This window comes from Neovison vison, chromosome 6 (assembly GCF_020171115.1).
Source record: "Neovison vison isolate M4711 chromosome 6, ASM_NN_V1, whole genome shotgun sequence".
Lineage (NCBI taxonomy): Eukaryota > Metazoa > Chordata > Mammalia > Carnivora > Mustelidae > Neogale > Neogale vison.
This window is the reverse complement of record NC_058096.1, coordinates 169,880,374-169,899,142: the sequence shown is the minus strand read 5'-3', so window position 1 is coordinate 169,899,142 and position 18,769 is coordinate 169,880,374. Positions and strand designations below refer to the sequence as shown.

Here is an 18,769-nt window from a genome sequence, read left to right as displayed (position 1 = left end):
CTAGCTCAGACTTTTGGAAAGTCCTGCCCTTTCCCTGCTCAGAGCTGGCTTGGGTTTTTGTCAGCTGCCCACTTCTCCCTGTCCTGCCTCCTCCCACCTGCAGCCAGGGTCTCATCTCAAGAACCTTTTTCTACCTCTCAGGCTACACCCTCTTCTGGGCCTCAGTTTTCCCTTCTGTAAAATGGGGTGATGCATTGACTCCCTCAGCAGAGCCGGCCAGGGATATTTGGTTGCTGCTCAGGGTGGGAGCTGGGTCTTTCTTCAGTGGCTCCCTGAAATCTGGTGCTCCTCCAGACACGTCCCCTCCCCCAGTGCCCCCACCTTTCCCCTTGCTGAGCAAGTGCCTGATAGATAACAAAATAACAGTAACTGCCATTTCCATACCCAGACCACAGCCGAGCCCAGTTCTAAGCACCCTGCATCTATTCCTTTATTGAAACCTTACAACAGCCCTTCAAAGAAGTTGCCATTATCATACCCATTTAGTGGGGGGGAAACTGAGGCACAAGGACATGCAGTGACTTGCCTGAGGTCGACAGCTGGTATTTGGAGCCTGGATTCCAGACTCCTTGTTCTTAATAACACAGGATATAATGGAAAGCTTGGCACAGATGAGCAGGGTCCGGGTCGTACTGGCCCAGTGGCCTATACAAGTCTGAAAGGAGAAATGAGTGTCCTGGGGTGCCTGGGTGGCTCAGTTGATGGGCATCTGCCTTTGGTTCTGGTTGTGGTCTTGGGGTCCTGGGATCGAACCCTGAGTCGGGCTCCCTGCTCTGCTCTGTGGGGGGCATGGGAGGACGCTGCTTCTTCCTAGTTCCCCTGCTTGTGTTCCCTCTCTTGCTGTCTCTCTCTTGGTTAAATAAATAAATATTTTTAAAGAAAGAAATAAAGAAACAAGTGTCCAGGGAAGATGTGTTTCTGGTCCTGTTTTCTCGGTGAACTTCTGTGCATCCCTCAAGACCCAGCTCAGATGTCACTTCTGAAAAGTCTTCCCTAGTGAACTCCTAGGCATCCCTCAAGGCCTACTCTAAATGAACCTTCTGAGTGGACTTCCACGAGCCCTGAAGCAATATTAGAAGTTCCTCCTATCAAATCAGTTACCGCACAGTGTGAAGGCACCGTCTCCCCCAGGAGACTGAGTGATGCCTGGATCTTCCAGCGTGAGACACAAGGTCACTATGTGGGGATGGACGGATGGCGGTAGCACCACCCTAGGACGTCTGCCAAGGAGACAGAATAGTCCTGTGTTTTGCTGGAGACCTCCTCCCTGGGCATTGCTGGACAGACTGCCAAAGCTGCCCTTATTTTGTCCCTGTGGCTACAAGGACCACCCACCTTTACAAGAACAGGCCAACTTGCTCTGCCCACTTCAGCCTGGAAGGCATGCTGGCATGTGACTCCTCACATCTGATTCCTGGGGCAGGTCTGCCCCCTCCATTCCACCTCCACACACAGGCAAAGCCCTGAGTGGAATAAAGCACAGGGAACGGAGCCCTTCCTTTCTTTCTCTCTTCCTCCCTTACTCCCCTCTGACTAAGCACCTACTGTGCACCAGGAATTGAGACTATTACAGGGACCCACAGACATGGTCCCTATCCTCAGCTCCGTCCAGGTGTCCCACCTAAGGTTGGAGGGCAGGCAAGGCCTGGGAGAGCCCTCTGTCCACACTGCAAGCTTAGAAAGCCATTGATGGTTTCAGGAGAGGAGCAGGATCAGAATAAACTGAGGGAGGCCAGGGACAGGGCTTCTGCAGACATCCAGCCAGCTGATGCCAGGGGCCTGAACAGGGGGCTGGTGGAGGCAGCGAAGGAAAAGATGACCTGAGGGCTGGGTAGGAGATGGGCTTGCCGGGCCTGGGGTACCTGGTGCGGGTGGCGGACGAAGTGAGGGAGGCTCCAGCAGGGGAGTTCCTGAGTCTTAGGTGTTCGCACCCTGGGGTGCCTCTTTCTGAGTCAGAAAGCACTGGGGAGGAGCTGGTGGGTGGGTGATCCACAGCTCATTTTGGGGGGTAAGCTTGAGGGGCCCCTCTTGGTCACAGGGAACTCCACAGTCAGTGCCCTGCCGCCTGTCTCTATACTTCCGAGGTAGGCATGTACCACCCCAGGCTACTGGTCTGCAGGGGAAGGGCCTTCTCACAGACAGCTGCCTGAGAGCCTGGGGCCTGAGCTCACTGGCCCTGCCACCAGGAGAGAGGCACCAGGGGCCCCATGGGGCTACCCTGTTAATGAGCTTCCCCACAGCCCACACCAGCCTGTAGGCCCCCCTGTGTGGGGGTTCCTGGTTTGTGTGTGCATGTCCAATCGTGGGGAGATGGGGACATGTGCAGAGATGTGAGGGGACATGCACTTAAGCAGGGATGGGAGTGTGTGTGCGTGTGTGTGCCTGGGGTGCACATTGGGTTTGTATGTACAGAAACGGGGTTCAGGAACATGTGGGGAATGAGTGTACACCAAAGGTCTACTTGTCCCTTTGTCTGTGTGATTTCCGATGTGGAGGGATGTCCCTGGGGGCTGCTCTGAGACCATGATCTATGGCGCACAGTGGGGATTCAGGGCTTGGAGGACATCTTAGGTCCTGGTCTTGCTGCTCCAGGGACAGAGGAAGGTTTCCTTATGAAACTCCATGATTGTTTTGACCAACCTTCAATAGCCCAATCTCTGCTTTGTAGAGTTCAGCCTGACCTTGGCTGGCCAGGCTTTGGCCTTGGCTGGTCTAGCTTCTGACCATGGGTGGCCAGCCTCTAGCCTTGGATGGTCCTGCCTCTGGCCTTGGGCAGTCCAGCCCTTAACCTTGGGCAGCCCAGCCTGTGAATAATTACTCAGCCCAGCCAGAGTCCCCTCTGTTGAGGAACTTGGAATTGGTTTTTTAGGGACTTTTGGGTGACGCCATTCCTCATCTTACACAAGAGCAACCTCCACTGACCACAGCTGTGTGTGTCGGCATGAGCCACCATCCTTTGTACTTCCCCCACCCCACCCCCACCAGAGTCTCTTACCCTTAGTCTGAATCTGAGACCCAAAGGCCCAGCATCCCCCTTGCCTTGCCCTCTTGTCTAAGTCTCCAGGGTGTCCCCAAGACATGGCTCTGGCTGCTTCTTCCAGGCACCCTTCCCAGACCTCCCAGCCTTGGTTAGACCTCCTCCTCTGGACTCCCATGGTGACTCTGCTTCCACTGTCACAGCCTACATGGGTGACAGTCCTTGTTGCTCTGGCTCCTGCACCAACCAGGGGGGATCTCAGGAGCGGAATCTTATTGGGGGCATATGTCACCAGGCAGAATGTTAGACTTAAAGCAGGCTCACCAGGATAAATGAATGAATGAATGAATGAATGAATGGGAGAGGAAATGAACAAATGTCCTTCCATCAGTTCCTGGGCCAGTGCCCACTGCATACAGCTTGGGGCAGCCTTGACCCTCTCTTCACCCCACTCCCTGGCGTCTTGCAGATGTCCTCACCTGCGCTCACCCACCTGCCAGGGAAGGTCAACACCCCTTGCTCGGTCCTGGGGAGAGTTTGTGTGTCTAAAATGAAGGTTCTCCAGTGAGGATGTGACTTGGCTAGGTTAAAATGTATAGGGCAATGGTACCAGCTCACCTCCATTCCTCAGCTCAGGGCCATGGGCAGTGGAGGTCCCTGTGGGTCCCTGAGCAGAACAGTGTGGGAGGCTGCGGGGCTGGAGGGATTCCAGTTCACATTCTGCTTTGCCACTTCCCAGTTGGGGGACCCTGGTCAGATCCCTTCTGTCTCCGAGCCTCTGTCTCCCCATCTGCCAAGGGGAGGGGGTTATGAGGCTGTCCCTCTTGGACTCACATGAGTCTTGTCACTCCTTGCACAGCAGAAAGTCAAGACCTACAAGGCCTGAGGTAGAAAAACACCTCTGGAGTAAAAGCAGCTGATATTCATTGAGGCCACCCAAGAGCTGACACTTCGCTAAGAGCATCACAGGGATTATTGTATTTACCACCTTAGAGGGAGGCACTTTCATTCTTTCTTCTACCTATTTTACAGAAGGGTGAGATGAGGCATGGCAAAGTTAAGTGACTCATCCAAAGTGTTGGAGCACAGGGCGGCACAGGCCGGACCCAACCCCAGGCCCCCACTGCCATGCACACAAGGGGGAGCCTAGGAGATGCTGCCTGCTCTGTTCCTTCCTCCCACGCCTCCAGAGGTCACCAGCTAATCACCCTCCATCAGTTCAGGTCTCCTCCTCCCCCAAGACTACTGTATCCGTCCAAGCCCCACCTCCTCCTGCCTGGATGCTTCCTCCCACTCCTTCCTCTCCCCAAATCACTTCTCCACACAGCAGCCTGAGGGATGTTTTCAAATTGTAAATCTGTTCGTGTTGTTTTTCCCTAACTTGAAATTCTGCAAAAGCTCTTGGAGTAAAGTCCCGTTCCTTGTCCACAGTCCCTGTGCAGCCGTCCTGCCACACTCCAAAGCTACTCTTGCTTCTGCTGGTCCCCCCAACACCCCCACCTGGGTGGTTCTCCCTCTTGCCTCCCCACTCGACTTGAGGGGGTCGGACTCCCTTGCACCGAGCCCGCACAAAGCTCGCAGCTCACTAGTGACCGGATTTTTTTTTTTTTTAAGATTTTATTTATTTATTTGACGCAGAGAGAGAGATCACAAGTAGGCAGAGAGGCAGGCAGAGAGAGAGATAGAGAGGAGGAAGCATGATATTAAATGAATGAGGCAGAAAGCCCGATGCGGGGCTCGATCCCAGGACCCTGGGATCATGACCTGAGCCGAAGGCAGAGGCTTTAACCCACTGAGCCACCCAGGCACCCCGTGACCAGATTATTTGACGGACGTCAGCGGACGCACCAAGGTCACGTCCTCACTTGTCCTGTCCCCAGATACTGCCCCATGGCCAGACCCTCCAACTGGGTGCTGCTACATCCCAAAATGAGTGATGGGAGGCTCTTTGGGCTGGTTTCATGTCCAGCAGAACCCAGACTGGGGTGATGAGCAGCAGATGCCCAGGCCTGGGTGGGGGCACACACTGGCAGGGACTTGGAGCAGCTGCCTAGGGAAGGAGTCCTATTTCCAGCTCCGGGAAACAGGAAGTGAGTCAGGGCCTGAAGAGGCCTGCCAGACACTCGGCACCTTGGGTGAGATTGACGAGCGCCTGGACGGAAGGACCGGCCACGCCTAGGGAAGCAGGAAGGAGCCCAGAGGAAGAGGATAGGAGGGGAGACCCTCTCCCCAGCAGAATAAGCAGCCCTCTGGGGTCCCAACGGAAGGGGATGAGGTCATGACAGATGCAGCTTCCCAGCCCATTGTCCCATCACACCTGGTGTGGCAGAAGTGGCCATGAGACCCAACCCCACAACACAACTGATACCCATCCTGGGTCCCTCCAGGGCAGGTGTGAACTTCTTGCACTTACTCCCTGTCTGAGCACAAGGTCTCACTGGCTCTGTTTTATAGGAGGCCAGAGAGAGGCAGGGGCTTGCCAGGGCCACATCAGCAAAGAGGGCAGCATGAGATTTGAACCCAGCTCTTTGTGGCCGTGAGGATTTGCATGGAGATACGGAGGGGAGAGGGAATTTGGGACAGAACCGGTCCAGAGGCACCCATCAAGAAATTCCAGGACAGCTGTCTGAGGCCACGGCTGGACCAGGCCAGGGTTCTAGTCCTGGTTCTACTTCTGCCTAAAAATGGAGCCAATCAGGTGCTCCTTCTGCTGGCCTCGATTTTCTGGTCCTCACTCAAGAGGCTTGGCTCTTCAGGCCGGCACCAAAGTCAGGGGAGTGAGGCTGGGAAGGTCCTCCAGACCTGGGGCTTCCTGAACAGGGGGCCAGGGGACCCCTTCCTCCCTGAATTACAGTTTTGCCAGATGCAGGGGGCACTACTTTGGGACCCTCCAGACAAGGGCACTTGTCCTTGTCTGGAATAGACACTGGCCCCCCTCTGTGGCCAGTCCTGTCAGAGATGGGAGGATTCAGGGACACTTTCACTTCCTCAGGGGACCTGTGTCCCTGCCTCTGCATTCTCGCTTCCCCGTCAGTGCCCACGGGCAGAAATGGGCACCCCCTGCCAGAAAAGGAACCGAGGGCTTCCGCAGCCTGGGGTCGAGCCCCAGGACGTGGGTTTGGACAAGTGGTACAGCTCCCTGAGGCTGTGCACCCCCAGGTAGTGGGGTCTAGGAGAGGCTGAGTCAGGCATGATAGATTCAATGCCTGGCTAGGCGGGGTGTGCGGAGGGCTGAAGATTTTCATGTCTGAATTTTCTAAGTCTCCTCAACGAAAGTGTATTACTTGCGTTAAATATAAACATGGGGCCAAAGCCATGGGCAGGGCAATGTGGATTCCGGTGGATTTTTACGGGAATCACAGACCAAAAGTGCAACACCTACGAAGGGAAGAGTGATGGTGGCGGTGGGGGGGGGGTGTGGGAGTTGGAAGGGAGGCACTCAGACTGCCCCAGCCCAGTCCAGGAGCTGTCACCTCCCCACAGCCCAGAGGGACAGACTCAGCTCCATCCGGTGGTGGGGACACAGAGTCACCTGTCTGGGGTCGTGCTCCCCAGGCCCTCCCCTCCCACACAACTTCCAGGGTTGGACTCAGTTTGAAAGGCAGCATTGGTGGAACCCCAGCTCTGCAACCTCCTGGCAAGTAACTGCCTTTATCTGTGCCTCAGTTTCTCCTGCTTGTCGTGGAGCATTAACTAGGGAAAGAGCCAGGCCCATGATGAGAGATGTGTTAGAGTGGGCTGCCATCTGATCAACACGGATCACAGTTTCCTGTGCACGCATAAGGGCCAGGCTGGGCAGGGGGTCGGGGGACAAGATACTTCGCATTGGGGCCCGGTTTCTGCGAGTTATTGTCCACAGACAAGCCCCCATCGATAATTCTGCCAGAAATGTGCAGGTGTTTTTCCAGGAGCTACCTCCCTCTGCTTCCTCCCCCCATATTCCAGTCCTTCTCTCCTCACCAGACCTCAAGGCCACCAATGGCTCTTTGGCACAGGAAGCCCAAGCCAGAGCCCCAACCCTCTGGACCCCCTTGTGCCCACCCAGTGCTACCCCGGCATGACCGGGGAGAGGCCAAGAGGTTAAGTAAGGAGTCTGAGAAAAGGCTCGTAAATGCTGCCGTCCTGGTATGATTTACAGCAGGTTTGAGTCCCCCTCCCTGCCCATAATTCACTTCTATTTGCAGGACCCTTGCCCCTCTCTTGGAGGATGCTGGGAGAAGGCAGGAGGGGGTGATCACGTTATTCTTAGCACCAGTAGCTGAATGGTCCGATGTGATTTATCTGTCTGGGGCTCTGCTTTCACCCTCATGCCCTGAATCCTCCTGCCAAAGACCCCAACACCTGGGCACCAACCCCAGCTCCTGCCCTCACTCAGCTGGTTAAAACACCTGCAGCAAGACCCCGAGGCCATAGGCTGGTACCAATGAAGTTAGTCCCACCAGGTGGTGCTGTTATCCCCATTTTACAGAGAAGGCAACTGAGGCACAGAGAGATCTCAGGGCCCAGAGTCACAGCACGAAGTTCCCACACACAGAGTCCAGCCCTTGTAAACTGTCCCATCCACATCCCCATTGTGCCTGTGCCGCCTACCCTGACCCTGGCCCTCCCATCTGAGTCTGACTCTCCTTCTGCTTTCTCCCCTACCGCCGGACACAGGACAGGGGCTGGGCCCCCTTTCCCTGCTCAGCTCAGGTGGTATCTCCCAGAGGGCCATCTTTAGGACCTATGCTGAGTTCAGAGTCTGCCCCGGAGGGGAAGGCTACAGTGGGAGAGGGAACTAGGTTAATGACATCAAGAAGGTACTGACACCACTTTAGCCCTGGTGTGGGAGGTCAGGGAGGGCTTCCTGGAGGAGGTGATGTCTGGTCTCAAGGAGGCATAGGGGCTAGCAACCTGGACAGACACTGAAGTAGGGAACAGCTGGGCAAAGACCCAGAGGCAGGAAGAAGCACATCCCATCTTTCCCTACTCCTTGCCTTGCCAAACCTCCTCCCTCCCCTTCCCTCTCTGACCTCCTCCACCCACACCCATTCTTTCCTGGTGGCTCCTCCAAAGACCGGAAGGCGAGGTAAGAATCTAATCCCACAGCTCTCAGATGAGGAGAAACTGCTCCAAAGGGGGAAAAAAAACAACACACACACACACATTAGTTCCATTGTTTCCGCTTCCAGATCCTGCCTGAAAAACAAAAACAAAACCAAAATCAAACCCCAGCTGGGGAGACCTTATCTGGCAAAGTTTTCAACTAGCGGGGGTGTTGAATGGTAGATCCTCCCAGGCGCCCCCCACCCCCCCAACCCTGTGACGTGGAGAAAGGAGACCCTGTCCCTCTTGGCCACAGAGTGGGGACACCCACGAGCCCCTCGAAGTGCATACCATAGCGGCTCCCAAGCAACCACCCCTCTACATTCAGACACCTCGGGGGCTGGTCAGGCCACAAAGCTGGTATTTGCACCTGGGTCTTTCTGATCCCAGAGCCCGCTAGTTTGTCCACTTCGTTCCCCGGTCCAGGGGCTCTCGAAGCTGTTGAGGTGGACTGTTGGCAAGGTCCCCTCCCATGATTCCAGCTGCCCGTGCTCACACTCCTGGGAAGGGAAGCTCACTTCTCACAGCCCATCGTTGTCATTTATTTTACCTTGTTGAGAATGTCCGCTCCGGCCCCAACCCAGGCCTGGTTCCTGGTCTCTGACAGGGACTTCAGGAGGCTCTGAAGTGACAGGAACAGGCCTAGAGGTGCACACCATGGGACACTTCAGAAAATGGGAATAAGAATGGGGGGGGGCATAGGAGGGAAGGTGTAATCTGCTCCCCACCCCACACCATGGTCCTGGGGGATGGCGTGGAACCTTTCACTCTCATGCCCTATGGGCAGTGCCACACTGCCTGGGGCCGAGCTCAGTCCTGGTGCTTCCCGTGTCCCCTACAGCCCTCTGAGGTGGATATACTTGGGCCCATTTGATGGATGGGGACACTGAAGCCCATGCACTGTTCTGATGGTTCCAGAAGAGGCAGGGGGACCCCCCAGGGCAGGCCAGGCAGACCCCCATGCAGGAGCTGGGTGCCTCCTCCTTCCCACTTCTCTCCAGGGTTGACCTCAACAGCCCCTGGTTGGGCTTTTCCCAGAGCCGAAGCCGGAAGCACAGGTCCCGAGTGTTTGTTCAGGCCAGGCTGGGGCTCCGGGCAGGCGAGGCGGAAATGGCCGCAAGATGTTTGTCCAAGTGGGGGCTCAGGCTGTGTTGCCAGGAGGAAGGAGGAAGGGCCAGAGGAGCAGAAGGGCCAAGTCAGCATGCCACATGGCCTGCTTCTTGCCTCCAGGCTTTGCCCTCTTTACCCGCAGGGGCTGAGCTGCACACTGTAGGCACACCATGGATAAGCAATCATGCCTGAAGGCGCTGGGGTCTCCCTGCCCCCCAGGCCCTAACGCCAGCCCCCCTCCACTCCTCTTCTGCCCCCACTCCCCATCTATCCTTCAAGACCCCTGCGGGCTCACCTCCCAGACACAACAAAACTCTGCCCCTGCCTCCCACCTGCCCAACCACCCAGGTCCAGCCACCAGCACCCAGCCTGGATCATGGCAGTAGCTTCCTCACGGGGGTTCCCCTTCTCCCCTGGCTTCTAGTCTTCCCTCAGCCTTGGTGCCAGAGGGATCCTATTAACATGCAAATCAGATCTTGTCTGTTCTGGCTCAGCATGGTTCACCCAGGCCCCCACTTCCCTGGGAGCAAAAGACATCTGTTAGGCGCCAAATTATGTCCCCCGCCCCAAATTCTTAGGTTGAAGTACTAACACCCCCCCCATGACTGTAGTTGGAGAGGGTCTTTTCCAGAGGTGATTAAGTTAGAATGAGGTCATATGGGTGGGGCCTAACCTAACAGGACTCAGTCCCTATAAGAAGAGATTAGGATGCAAGCAGGAACTCACACAGAGGAAAGGCCTTGTGAGGAGGCCAAGAGAAGGTGGCCATCTGCAGGCCAAGGAGAGAGGTCTCGGGAGAACCCAAAGGTGCTGACACCTGGCTTTTGAACTTCCAGCCTCCAGAACTGTGAGAAAAGAAATGTCTGTGGTGAAGCCACGATACTTTGTTAAGGCAGCTGGAGCAGACCCAAACACCAGCTGACCCCCTCGACCTCACCAGTTTCAGCCTCTTCTGCTCTCCCCTTTGCTCTCTGCTCTAGCGACCCTGGCCTGCTCACTGGTGCTTGAGTGCCCTAAGCATGTTCCCACTTCCAGGCCTTAGCTTTTGCTGTTCCCTCTGCCTGTAAACCCTTCCTCCAGACCTCCCCTGGGGCTGCCACCTTTCTATCACTGCTCAAACTCCCCCCTTCATGGCCCTCCCCCGCCATGGTGCTCACTGGGGTTGTCATCCCTCCCTCCCGCTGGACCGTGACTGTCATCAGAGCAGGGCTTGTGTGCCCTGGCCCAGCCAGTGCCCTGCACACAGTTAAGAGCATGAGGGGCAAGCAGGCCTCTCATAGCAATACTGCCCCATCTTCCAAAACTCAGGTCATGAGGAGCTTCTGAGGGAGAGCCAGGGCCTCTAGATGCCAGTGGATTTGGGGGTGGCCCTCAGTGGTCCAGCTGTGAGGCCTACCGGCCTGCCAGGTGCCTGGGTTGCTGCCTCACCCCCCACGCCTCACCCCAGCTTCCAAACCCAGCACCTGCATTCACTTGCCTCTCCCCATCTGTCTATCAGTGATTCTTCCAGAGGCTGGGCTGTGGACTGAATGTGTTCCCTGCAAAATTTATGTCATGTCATAACTCTCAGTGTGATGTAGGAGATGGGGTCTTTGAGAGGTGGTTAGGTCATGGAGGTGGAACACTCATGAATAGGATTAGTTCCCTTATGAAAGAGACACCTGAAAACTCCCCTCTCCCACCTGCCATGTGAAGGCACATTGAGCCGAAGGCAGCGGCCTAAACCACTGAGCCACCCAGGCGCCCTGAAGGCACATTGAGAAGGCAATCACTTAAGAGCCAGGAAGCAGCCTCTCACCAGACACCAACCTTGATCTTGGACTTGTCTTGGACTTGTATTTGTCTGGAAGGAATCTGGATGGCCCAGCAGGTAGGACTCAGGTTGAACCCCAACCCCCTCGCTTTTGACCTGGGGACTCAGGGCCAGCTCCTTCCCCAAGGGCTGGGAGTCTGGGAAGGAGTCAAGCACAGGAAGTTCAGGGATGATGGGACCAGGCATCAATCCACTAGGATCTGCTGGGCTGACTCTGGCCACAGGACCCATGCCTGCCCCTATACACTGTTTGAAAGGCTGGGAAACCACTGGGACTTCCTTTCACTTGCTAAAGGTGAGGGGTGCTCTGAGTGTTTGCTTTTTTGTTTAGTTGATAAACACTCTATTGAGATAATTCCACAATCGCCAGAACGGCTGGAACTTACAACTGGCGATACCAAGAGATGACAAGGATGTGCAGCCCTGGGGAATCTCACCCACAGTTGAAGTGTGTTTGTGTGTGAAATGGGGCAGCCCCTCTAAAAACCCATGTAGCAGTTTTTTAAAAAATCAGTGTAGACTTAGGTAACCCAGCAGTCCTAGATACAGAAACATGAAAACACACATGCACACAAAAACCTGTACACAAATGTTTATAGCAGCTCTATTAATAGTTGCCCTCGACTGGAAGCAATCCAGATGCCCCATAACCGGTGAACAGATAAATCGATGGAAATACAGCCATACAGTGGAATAAAAAGAACCCTATTATTGATGGACACAAAAACATGGGGCGAATCTCAAAGCCGTTTCAAGTCTCCACACTGTATGATTCCAATTATAGAACATTCTAGAGAAAGCAAAGGTGTAGAGACAAAAAAAAAAAAAGAAGAAGAAGAAGAAAGTACCAGTGGCTGTCAGGGGCTGGGGTTGGGTTCAGGGACTGGGAAGGGGGAACCAGGGACCAGGGAATTTTCTGGGAAGCTGGGAATGTTCTATCCTGTTGTGAGAGTTGGTAACAGGATGTATATACATGTGAAATTAATCAAACTTCACATTTGAGATCAGTCCATTTCCCTCTATGTAAATTTTACCTTAATTAAAAAAGGGTGGGGGGTGTTGAAAACCACGTCTGCCCTCCCCAGGCCTCCAGGTGGGCAGCGTTGGGGGCGGAGTTGGGCGGGAGGGGTGGACCCCTGGCCTCCAGGACTGCCGCCGTGGGAGGATCGCAGGGTGTGGGTTGGGGAGGGGGAGCAGGGGCACGGGCTCTGCACCGAGGCTCTGGATCGCCGCCGGTCTGAGCCCGGGTGTGTGGCGACCAGAAGCAGCGTCACCTCCGCGTCCCACTCATCCGCTCAAGCGGAGAAAGGCCGGACGCGGGCCGGCCAGGGTGGGCGGGGGGTCCATTGTCCACACGTCCGCTCCAGCTCGGCTCCTGCCATTGTCCCCGGGGTGGGATCCTCGGCCGGAGCCGGGATCGGGCCGGTGGGCGCGGCAAGGAAGCGGGCTGGGGGAGCGGTGTCTGGGTTGCGCCGTTGAGACTTGGCGCGCCGGCAGTCCTTGCCCGGGAGGGGACCCAGACTAGTGGTCGAGAGCCCCGCCGCGGCCCCGGCTCTGCCGCTCCCGCAGCGCCCGATTCAAGCGGCACGCTCGTGGCACCCGCCCCGCCCGCACAGGGCGAGCCACTATTAGCGGCCCGTCCCCTGCCTACACCCATTTTCCCCTTCCCGGACTTGGGCTCCTCAAACCACAGATGCTCCGGGAAGGGACACTCCCTCGCGGACGGTCACCTGGGAGCGAGGCCGGGACTGGGGATAAAGGAACCAGGGACAAACATTCCTGCTCTCTCCAAAGTTCCCGTTCTGTTCTAGGCAGCGTGGACACACCGGGAAAGCGCACAGACAGCGTCCTGTCCACAGGAATCCCCCTTCCAGGGAGAGGGAAGAGGGGTGCCCAGCTACAGGTCAACGACAAATAGATGAATGCACTCCTAGGGAGACTCGTGCGGGAGGGCTCGTGTAGTTGGGGAGTCGGGGTGAAGCGCTGCGCGTGCAAAGGCCCTAAGGCGAGAGAAGGTGCCCGGTGGGTTTGAGGCCCGCGGGCGGAGGCGCGTCGAGAGTGAGAGGTGAGGTCGGCCAGCGCTTTGTGCGAGCTCAGACTTTAGCGGCGTGGCCAGCCTTGAAGGTCAAATCTAGTGAGTGAACGGTGGGGCGTGGACACCCCCCCACCCCCCCACCCCCCGCTGGCTGAGAAAAGGAGGCAGGAAGACTTTGGTTCTCGTCATGCTCTATCTCTTGCCCTCTCCGGGCCTGTTTCCTTCGTTGCAGAAAGCACGTGATCTGTGTTGGAAGCTCTGAAATTCCGACTTCTTTCAAACCAAGATTAGTGTGACATCGTACTATTTCGCACAAGAATTATGCCACAGCTGTTCACAGAGACAGATGGATTTAAGCAGGGAAATCAAACCGGCACAGCCAGGGACGCCCTAGGCGGGACGGGTTGCCGGAGGGGCGGCTGGACCCAGGGAGATTGGGAACCGCAGCCCGAGGCGGGGTTTTGGAAGGTTTCGGGTACGAAGGGTGCGCCCCCCATGCTAACCACAAGGGGGCGACAGAGACCAGGCTTGCCGCATCAGTTTGTTTGGAAATCGGTTGAGTTGCAGAAAAGTTGTGAGAACCCTTGGATTCCCTCCTTAAACCTGATTCACCAAGTTTTAGCATTCTTACCCACTCTCTGCGTATTTAAGACCCCCTTCAAGCACCGGAGAGTAAGTTGCAGACGTGTCACCGTTGAACCCTAAACCCTTCAGTGAGTACTTAACCAAGAACAAGGGTATTCTTTACACAACCACAGCAAAATTTTCAAGTTCAGGTGATTTAATCATGATGCAATACTATTATCTAACCTGCAAAACCTTATTCAAATATTGCCATTTGTCCCAAGGAGGTCTTTTATAGCATGCTCCCCTTCCTCAACCAGCACCTCTGCCCCCCAGGATCCACTCCAGGACATTTAGTTGTTCACTTTTATTATAATTAATTGAAATTTATTCACTAAGCTTTCCTGGGTTGAAGTAATCACCGTTCTTAACTGAATGACCCTTTGCAGGTCTGAAGCCCTCTCCACTGAAAGTGCCAAGTTCTGGGCAAGAGGCTGGATGGGGCAAAGAATGCACCTACATTCTGTGATGGAATCTTTCTTTCATCCTTGGCCTGACCCATTTCCCCAAGCCCTTGGTCAAGGGGTCCACCATCCTCACCCACCACAGTCTTCAAATGGAGCATTGACTCTTTGAAAAAGTAGCTTCTTGTTTTGGGAAAGAAAGGCAAATGCCTCCAACCTGAGGCCAACAAAAGGCCTGTTGGAAGTCCTGCCTGGGTGTGGAGAGGAAAAAGGGCTGTAAAAGGTCCAGAGACTGGGAGAGAAATCCTTTGCCAGTCAGGTAGTTCCCATGTTTTGCCGACAACAGGATGCGGGAGGGCCCATTCTCTTGTCAACCAATAGAGACTAAACATTTAATTTTTACTGTGGGAAATGTAAACATACACAAAAGCAGAGGGACCAGTATAATAAATGCTCATTTACCTACCACCTAGTTGCAACAAAAAATAATGCTCGATGATGGATTACTATTTATTTGGTGTAAAACTCAAAAGAAATTAAAATAATTTTAGTTACATTGCTCCAATACTACTTCCTTTCTTTCCTGTTGCCTATTTATGTGACAAGACCTCTAAGTGCTTATATCTGTAAAAATGAGAACTAGGAAGAGATGAAGCCGGACACTGTCTCATCATGGATGTAAGGAATATTTATCCACTGGTACCCCAAACCAGGGAAATTCAATCAACTCATTAAAAATGCATCCAAATAGCATTTTATTTAATAATAAGTATAAAATTTTGTAACATATTCATATTGTTTTGATCAGTTGCATTCCAACACCATTTGTAATGATAACTTGCCAGAATGACAGTTTTTAAATACTTAAGTAACTTACAGTCACAGAAAATTTTAACTTTTGAAACTTTACATCCATTGGCTTTGCTACAGAGAAGTAGGAGCATGTGATAGGGCAGAAGACTACATTACCCTAGGCTGAAACTTTGTGGGGACTGTCGAATTGAGTTCAATTTCAAAATATTAATTAATATTCAACATATTCAAAAACAATGAGGTAAGGGGTACCTGGTTGGCTCAGTCAGAAGACCTCTTGATCTTGGGATTGTGAGTTTGAGCCCCACATTGAGTGTAGAAATTACTAAAAAAAAAAAGATAATAATAAATAAAATAAACAGTGAAGTAAAACTGCATTTATAAAGAAGAGCTTATGTGTGTACTTTACTGTGGATGATGGTCAGTAAACAATCACTGTGCTCTTTAAATTCACTGGAAATATTACCAACAGCGATGAATCACAATGTCAATACTTAAAATATCCTGGCAAGTACATTCTTTACATCAGATTAAACTTTAAAATACTGTAGATGTCGATTTAAAATTGTGTGGGAAGGTACACAGGGTTTCCAAATTCCTTTTGGGGCCCTCCTGTAAATTAGTTTGTGGTTCTCCAATGGGTGGCACCAGGGAGCTGGGTCTGGAGTATGGGGACCCATTGCATATGGGCCTTCCTCTAGACTCAAGTTCTCTGGTACTTGTGCCATTGAACTGGGAGTTCAATCACTGTCCATTTCATGCTAGATACCTCCCTTTCCAAAGCTGGGAGCATCCTAAAGTGCCCTCATGGGATATGTGTCATAGGCTCCAAGAGCCCCATCCATCATCTATCCACTGAGGGATTTGGAGGTTCCTGAGGAGAGGAACCCAGCCCCTCCCAGTGTTCCCCTCATAGTCCGGGGGGGGGGGCTGACAGACGTGTAAATGCACAACCACACTCACTATGTAGTTGTTGCAGAGGCCCAGTCCAGCTGGCCCTAGCAGGAATACCCAGAAAAGGAAGTGAAGACCACTTTGCTGGTCTGTCTGTGGGATGTGGCAGGGGTAAGGGGTTGATCAAGGAAGTCTTCTGAGAAGAGGTGCTCTTCGAAGGAAGAATAAAAATTTCCCAAGTGGACCAAAGGATGGAGAAGCAGTGGGAACAACTCCAAAGGTGTGGAGGGGACATCAAGTGGCAACATTCTGTCGGGTGTAACAAAGGATACACATGGGATTGGGGCTTCCAAGTAATCACAACACTAGTTAGATTCATTGAGCCTGTGATGTGTCAGATTCTCTTCTAGGGACTTGGATGGGTTAATTCATGAAGCCCTCATCACCTCATGAGACTGGTGTGTTATTACCTCTATTTTCCAGCTGAGTAGAGAGGCAGTGAGAGGTGAAGTGATTTGCCTGAGGTCACCGGGAGTCAAACTTGGGCAGACAGGAAGACAGGCTGCCTGCTCTGCCCACACTGGATGCCTTCACAGAGACTTTTCCCCAGAGGCTCCATTGTTCTCTCCACTGACCGTCAGTCCTTGCAGGATGAACCAGGGCCCGAATGTGCTCTGCTGTTCTGGGTACACATGCCAGATTCCCAGGGGTGGCAAAGATGCTGTTGCCCAGCTGTGGCTGGTCTGGGCTGAGCCCGGTGGAAAGCAGTAGGATGGGCCCCATGGTGGACCTGCAGCATCTCTGCTCAACCCTGGTGTGTTCGTTGAACTTCGGGGGCCTTGGCTTCCTCTGCTTTCAGTTGCCCACTGAGCAGAGGGCAAACAGGCAGGACTGGGGCTCTGTTTTGTGGCTTTCTCTTCTTCTCACTCACTTATGCCTTTTAAAAATCAAGGCCTCACCTTGCCCATCAGTGCCACCATTTTTTACCTGGCTTACCTTGGGCAAGACCCCAAGTCTCCCTGGCTTAATTAGCAAGATACCATATATATTGATTGGACCACATGAAATTGCTGAGTTTTGTTAAGCCAAACACAATATGGAGTACTGGAAATTTCTCATGGTTCCATCTACTTGTATCTAATAGGAATGCTGGGAGGATTAAAAAAAGATGATTCATAATAACGTAGCTCCTAGAATGGATGAGCACCAGACAGAGTGAGCTATGTGTCCATATAGGTGTCCTGCCAGAGTGCGGGGCTGGTATTAAAGGCATAGAAGTGAGTAAGACGTGGTTTGTGTCTTAAGGAGTTTATGGGAGACACATGAATAGACGGTTAGATCAGGCCTAAAGGGGGTTTAGTTTGAATTATGCTGGTTTATCTTACATGTCAATCCAGGGCGAGGATAGATCGTGCTGAGAGTAGGAGCAGCTGGGGCCAGTGCCCTTGGCGCTGTGGCATGTGTGGTCTCCCCTCTTCTTGCTGGCTTGGGGTCTCGCTGCCAACAGCTCTCCATATGAACTTCACACTTAGCTGCTCCTATGATCCCAAAACTAGGACTGACCCTCTCTTGGGCATCAAGCCCGACAGTCCCAGACTGAGAATAACGGTGTCATGCAGCCAGCAGGGCTGAAGCTAGGTGGGGGTGAGGTTCCACAAGGAAGGGTATTGGCAGACAATCCCTAGGTGGGGGTGTGGTTCCAAAAGGAAAGGTATTGGCAGACAATCCTTTTAGGGGTCAACCTTTGCAATGCTCTCCTGGCTGCAGGTAAAAAAACCCAACTCAAAGAGTTTTAGCAGTAAAGGAAATTTAGCAGCTTGTGCCATTGTGAGGTTCAACAGATGAAATGGCTTTAAGCATGGCTGCATCCAGGAGTCACACTGGTTTCATGAGGAACCTATCTCTTGTCTCCATGTCTTGGCTTTGTCTCCCTCCCTCTTGACTTCATGCTTAGTTAGGCAGGCTGAGCTTGGGACAGCTCTGGGCACAAAGGACTCTTGTAGAAAGCAAACCTACATGTAGAGCCCTTCTTTCCCAGCGCAGCCTGCAAGAGCCTCAGAACTGACTCTCACTGGTCTGACTAGATCACTTGTCCATTCCTTGAGCCAGGGGACATATGGGGTTGGTTCTACTTTAACCAGGAGGAGTGAGAATGGGGAGAGTGTTTCCTGAGAGCAGACTCAGTCACCAGAGGACGGGATGTAGTATGGTAATACCACACATACACCAACAGACTCATCGGTGAGGTGGGTGCTGTAACCGCAACGGCAGCTAAAGTCGGGGATGTTCCCTCATACAGGAAGTCAGGGCAAGCTTCACAGGGGAGTGGCAGCTTACGCCCTCCAATATTACACACCGAATTACCACATGACCCAGCAATTCCACTGCCAGGTGTGCACCCCCACAGAGCTGAGAACAGACACTCAAACAAGTACACGTACGTGTTTGGAGCAGCTGACTCAGAACAGCCAAAAAGGTGGAAACAACCCAAGTGGCCACCGACTGATGAACGGCTCCACAAAACGTGGTCTGTTCACACGCCAGAATATTGTGCCGACATAAAAAGGAATGAAGTGATGCCACGTGCTACAACGTGAATGAACTTTTTAAACATTGCGTTAAGCCACAGTAGCCAGACACAAAAAGTCGCATACGGGATGATTCCATTTCATCCCTCTAGCCTGCACCCCAGTCCTTTAATCATCACCTTGATGATTCCACTTAAATGAAACATCCAGAATGGGTTAAATACTCAGAGACAAGAGTCCAGAATGGTGATTAGAGGAGGGTAGAAGGGGGAACGGGGAACAACTGCAGACTGGCTATGGGGTTTCTTTTTGGGGTGGTGAAGCTTTTCAAACCAGATAGACAGTGGTTTCACATTATTGCAAGTGTAGTGAATGACACTGAATTGTTCACTTTAAAATTTTGGTCAGTTTTATTATCTGAATGTCATCTTAATTTAAAAAAAAAAGGAGCATTTGACCAGAAATAATAAAAAAATCAAAACAGAC

The 18,769-nt window shown here is 53.1% G+C and overlaps 1 long non-coding RNA gene across 1 annotated transcript; it reads right to left on the bottom strand.

Annotated features, from left to right (window-relative positions):
- Nucleotides 1–8,134: 8,134 nt before the first annotated feature.
- On the bottom strand, nucleotides 8,135–9,921 carry LOC122910607. Its single transcript, XR_006385254.1, has 3 exons — nucleotides 9,899–9,921; nucleotides 8,613–8,704; nucleotides 8,135–8,155 (listed from the first exon to the last, which is right to left on the bottom strand). It is a non-coding gene; the product is annotated as an uncharacterized LOC122910607 (long non-coding RNA).
- Nucleotides 9,922–18,769: the final 8,848 nt, after the last annotated feature.